Source organism: Sinocyclocheilus grahami, unplaced genomic scaffold (genome assembly GCF_001515645.1).
Source record: "Sinocyclocheilus grahami isolate Dianchi unplaced genomic scaffold, SAMN03320097.WGS_v1.1 scaffold160.1, whole genome shotgun sequence".
NCBI classification, from domain to species: domain Eukaryota; kingdom Metazoa; phylum Chordata; class Actinopteri; order Cypriniformes; family Cyprinidae; genus Sinocyclocheilus; species Sinocyclocheilus grahami.
Window position 1 is genome coordinate 2,814,574 of NW_015505339.1, and position 6,000 is coordinate 2,820,573.

A 6,000-nucleotide genomic window follows, 5' to 3' on the forward strand; every position below is an offset into this window, starting at 1 on the left:
TATATATATATATATATATATATATATGTACCCCCATTTTATTATTATCTAACCATCATGCCAGTGTCATTTGAGAGTTGAGTGTCCCATGCACTGTATGTTAGCAGATAGGATGTTTCCTTAGAAGGCAGCACCCTATGTAGACAGCACACTGGGTTTTGGAACATTTGGGGCAATTATCGGCCCTCATGCATTTCCCTGCAACAGATTTTCCTTGATTTAGCCTCCATCCATTTGAAGGATCCATTAAAGGGAAGACCTGAAACTGAAGTGTTTGTGGATGCACACACACTGCTGTTGTGAAGAATGGCACTTAAGAGACAAGGTCTGGGATGAGAATGGAGGAGACTGGAGTGGCCCTCTTACCCAGGGAGGGAGGGCTGAGGTTTTTTTGGAGGGGGGATGTCTCTCAGCGGCCATGACATAAGAGCCACCACCATTTCTGTAGATCAAACAAGAGCATCAGCAGCAAAGCAGCTCATAAGAGGTGTGGCACCAAAAAAAAAAAAAAAGGAAAAAAATTCCCATGAACACCCAGTGCTACACCACTGCCACGGAAAGGAACATCTGGAGGTCGAAGTGTCAGATCGTTGAGCGATCCTGAGGAAAGCAAGGCCACTTCACCCTGCAACACTTTCTATCAAATGTACAAGCACAGTGAGTAGCATTTTTTCCACAATCACCACTCAGTTACATAACAAAGACAAGATCATACTCACCTCCTGTGGATAAGGAATATAACCGGCATATGCGAGCACAAAAGTACAGAACTTGTTGAAATCTTCCACTGTTCGTTTCCGCTTAAATGTTGAACTGTAGCCCTGCAATAAAAAAAATAGCGTCAATACAGACATACATCTTTTAAAGTGACTATTTTTATCTATTTAGTGCCATGAGTTTAAAAGGTTAAATCAGCATTTCGTTCTTGTGAAAATGATTAAAGCCACTTGATTATGACCAAACTGCAGTGCCATATGTTGTTAAGCCAATCAGAAATGAAGCAATGTGTGCCTCATTAAATTATTATTGAACTTCATGTTTAAATCAAGGGTAACGTATGAAAGTGTAAACCATGCAACAAAATGAATCAGGATTACATTACATTCAGCAAAACTTATGTCACCAAATGGATTAAAAACAAACAAACAAGCAAATAGTGACTGCTTTCAAACAGGTAGTCCCACCCCTAGCACATGCCATTGGTTGAGTCACTGTTGTTGTTCTGGGTTGGTCACAATGCTCAAACAAACACAGTAATGGTTTGAGAGCATTACAGAGTTTAAGTGATTATAGGAGAATCAACATAGAACAGTTTACTTATTGTCTCTGCATATAGAGTTTAACAGTTGGGTTCCAGAAGTTAAAATCCCATTCATTTTCTCCATAGGGGAACTGATTTTCAACAATAACTTTAAACCTTTAAAGACAGCCATACTGTGTTACAAGACTGTTAATCAATGGTATGTGTTTATATTGAAGCCATGAGGCTGCATTATTTCAACTTAATTGTTAAAGAATCATGTTTAATATTGGAACACCTGGTGCAAAACTATATTACCCATGATTCTACAAAAAAAACAAAAACAAAACACCAATCACAGAATCGAAACAAACAAATAATGCCGAAAGAATGATATTATATATACAAAATTATTCTTTAAATCAACAGTTTTATATTTCTCCATAGTTTTTCCATTCGTTTGCTCGAATTGTTTATATTTTTCCATTTGTGTATGTGTGTGAGAAAATATATATATTTTATATATGTACATATTTTAAAATAGGCACTTATAAGTCGCTAACCTCTGCTTTACTTTGCAAACCGGAGAGTGGAGGAGTAAAGCAATGTCCGCGCACTGGCTCTGTCCACTGTGCAAATATTCGACATATTGACACCAACGAGCAAAACGACACATCACCGTCATTCAATTACACGATCGACACCAATGTAAATTCGCCTGATATACTACAACGCCGTTTGCTTCGACAAAACTACATGTTTGATGTAAACACGTTTTAAATAACGTGACCGAATGTTAAAGGGGTCCTATTATGCTCTTTTACAAAGTCTTGATTTTGTTTTGGGGGTGTACTAGAACAGGCTCTCATACTAGGTTGTTCGAAAAACACATTATTTTTCACATATTTTACATTATTACAACACCTCTCCCCCCAGTCTGGCATAAACGGCTCGAATAGTTCCTGTATCAAATGAAGGCCCGCCTTCTGAAATACGAAATGTGCTGTGATTGGTTAGCTGGGCCAGTGTGTGCTGTGATTGGTTAGCTGGGCCAGTGTGTGCTGTGATTGGTTAGCTGGGCCAGTGTGTGCTGTGATTGGTTAGCTGGGCCAGTGTGTGTTGTGATTGGCAGCACTCGGCGCCTGGTCGGGAAATGTCATGCCCCTTACCATAGCCGCCTGCGAGCTTCAGTGTAAATATTGTGTCAAAATCAAATCAATTTGAGCGCGATTTAAACCCGGATGATTGTAACCACTCGAAGTTCATCTGCCTTGGGGAAACTAGCGTATCTACGACACTCGTTGCCTTCTCTAGTGCAGCTCAACCAGGTCTCGTCGATATTTGTGATATCACAAATCCCGGAAAATATGCGTTGTAGTCCAAACGAGTCGTTCGTTGTAGTTTTTGAAATGTGATTTCTGTTAAATAAAATACCTCCTTTTGAAGCGGACTTTGAACTGTGCAACTTTGCAGGGTTTTTTTATGCTCAAACAGCAACATTACAGACTAACTAAAGTTGAAAAAGTGAAAAAGCATAATAGGACCCCTTTAAAAGGCTTGTTTTAGCAACTCGATGCACACTGACTCAACACTAACAGCCCAAAAGAGAACAAAAACTTAACGAGCTTAACAAGATAAAGCCCTTATGAAAACTATGAGGGAAAGCAGAAAACTAACTCCCATCTTCTTTAATTCAAACAAGCTAAACCGCATCTAATGAATTAATGAATCCTTTGATGAATTTACTTATTTTAAGAGGTCAAATTAGTAAATAAATAAGTAAAATCACTGAAATAAGATATGTATTTTTAATATTTTCGATTTTATGATCACACGCTGCGTACTGTTTAACAAGAAAAGCCTATTTTGAACGGTACGTGCATTGAGAATTAACCGGGAAATATGTTCATGCAGAAACACTGAAAATACACAACATAATCTAAAATAACAATAAAAACTGTCATAACTGGGTACAAAAATTACAAAATCAAAATCCTTTTACCTGTGTGTCAAATGGACAAGTCGTCGAGCTGTTGTCCATTTCTATAAGGAAAAAAACTCACATAATGACAGATATAACACCAAACACGCTACAATAACATACAAATTACAGTTAAATCAAGTTACAGTTTCCTGTTTTGATGCATACTGTGCATTATGCTAGTTATGATACCATCTGACTCAACCAAACAATTATTCAAAAACATTAGAACAGCTGTTCAGTTCAATCAATCATTAGAACCTGGTCAGACAAATTCAAGTTTTAAAAAGGGATTTATGAGGATCACATAATACACAGAGTCGTATCTCCACACCTAAACCAACTGCAAAAACACGTATACCTCTTCTAAATACTTTATATTATTATCTTCACATACGTGATTTAACTTCATTAAAAGGTATATGTTTCCGGATCATTTTATTAAATAAATTATGATTTTGTTTGTATCTTTTTGATAGGCAGTCCTCGAGTTCTGACTACTACAGACCTGATCTTTTATGTTTAATAACACTGTATCATTCATAACACATCAATTATGATCAATATCCGCGACTACACAACTAAATCCTCAACTAGATCGAACTGTAATGTCTTTAAACAAAACTTTATCCACTTTTTTCCTCCCCTGCAGGAACTTGCTAATTGGCTAGCCGTCACGCTAACATTGTTATGACTGATGTTTGTGTCTATAGTGTTTTATTCACGTTTACCTGCTGCTGAAACACATATAGTGGACCACGCGACGGTAAAAAGGTAGATAATTATCCTGGATCGAAAAACAGGCGATGACAGCGGCAGGAGAGATGGAAAACAGTGATTATATGTCCGAATGTGATGAAGATGTGATGGGTGAAACCCAGACAGACAGATCTGCTCATCTGCCAAAATAAAAGTCCTCATTGCATTCATAAGGATTACACATCTATTGGTCAGAAATATAATACACACGTAAAATGTGTATTGTACACTTCGAATGGCATTAGATAAAAAAAAAAAAATCAAACCATGTGCCATTTATTTTAAATAAATAAACCACAAATACAAAGAAACAAAACAAAGATAAGAACAAAAATCACTTGATAGAGTGTATACATTTTTTATTATTAAATCTCATAAATTACTAAAAGTAGAGGTAAAACAAAAATGGAAAGGAATGTTTGCAAGCCGGTGCACATACCACAATTACATGCAAATCAAATTACTTATGAAAGTAATAAATAATAATAAATAAGCGCACCCCATCTGAGCAAATACAGAAAAAAATGTATCCCTAATACAATTCATTGAACGATGGAAAAAAATAATTTTACTAAACAGAGAAATATATGTCAAAAATATCTGCAAAATGAATGCATTTATAAATTTTGTTTAAACGAAGGGTTGCAAAAATTAGCACACACTTGATTAAAGGCAGGGTAGGTGATTTGGTTCAAAAACATTTTTGTTATTCTGATTGAAAGTGACATCCCGATAGCAATCACTAAGTTAAGTGGCCTAAATGTATTAATATGTATTTATAGGTATATAAGGTCTGTGGAAGGCGTAGGACCATAAAATGTTCGTCCAATCATATCCCCTGGTCTGAGGACTATGATAGGCTGTCCTACCTGCCTGTCAACATATGTATTTGTGCTCCATTACCCTATTGCAGACCAAGTGAGAATGGAAGGCGTTATTATTATTATAATATTATGCATTCAACCCTCCACCAACTCCGTCTCTCATCGTGTCGCTGGTTAGCCTCTGCTCTGCCTGTGCACGTTCATCTGCTTTGGAGGAGGCGTGGCTCTGGAGAGTGATTTGCGGGGAGGGTGGAAGCTTATGCTTTCAAAGCTAGCTTGCTATTGCTAGCCTCTCCGAAATCACCTACCCTACCTTTAAATTCAACAAATGTGTAACAATAAGGGATTGAAATTAACTTTTTCCCTCACCAGCCAATTTGGCTACTACATTTTTAAGTTACCGGCCATTCATAACTTCTAGCAGCCAAAAAAAAAAAAAAGAGACAGAAATAAACCAACAGTTTGAGGCCGTCTACACTGGGCGTGACAAAGCGACCGTTGCAAATCATTTTGTGTCAGCACTAGGGGTGTGCAACATTGACAAAAAAATTACATCTCAATATTTTCTGGGATTTTTTGCTGAGTGTGTTATTGTGCTGATTTCTTAAGGACTACCGTGGACAGCTGACTCCTTATGTTTTTGATATATTTCATATTCTGTGTGGTCAGTTCACAGCAGTGATAGAAACTACACTTTTCCAATATGTTTAAATTGATTTTTACCTTTTATGGACATTTTTACCTTTATAAAGCCATTTTTTTCTAAAAGTGTGCATCATCTTTGAAGTCAAATTCTTACATTTAATCAGTCAATTATAATAATAATAATACTTTTAGGCTGTTACTAAACAAATGAAATCAGTATCAATAAAATTCATCTTTGCAGAAGTTGCATACGAAGTGACATTTAGATGTATTTACACGTTAATGCAGTTTAGAGGGACGTGGAATGCTTTAGCCTGCAGTTACAAATGCATAAGTAATGTTTTGATATTTTAAACATGAAATGTTGAATACTGATATTTGAAATTATTAAAAAAATTAAAAAAGATACTTTAAATGTGAAATTAAAACCGCCAGTAGATGGGAGCAAGTAACTGTTAAGTGAATCATTGAAAAATAGCAAACACAGCCAATATGGTCTCTAAACCGTAATTCTCTTGATATTAACTTATTGTTTATTGAACTGTTGTATA

The 6,000-nt window shown here is 36.2% G+C and overlaps 1 long non-coding RNA gene across 2 annotated transcripts; it reads right to left on the bottom strand.

Annotated features, from left to right (window-relative positions):
- Nucleotides 1–353: 353 nt before the first annotated feature.
- Nucleotides 354–4,111, bottom strand: LOC107592872 (uncharacterized). Of its 2 annotated transcripts, XR_001610039.1 has the most exons (4): nt 3,953–4,111; nt 3,243–3,283; nt 720–821; nt 354–442 (listed from the first exon to the last, which is right to left on the bottom strand). It is a non-coding gene; the product is annotated as an uncharacterized lncRNA (long non-coding RNA). The 2 variants fall into 2 exon arrangements; XR_001610038.1 differs by having other exon boundaries at nt 354–821.
- Between the last annotated feature and the right edge of the window lie 1,889 nt (nt 4,112–6,000).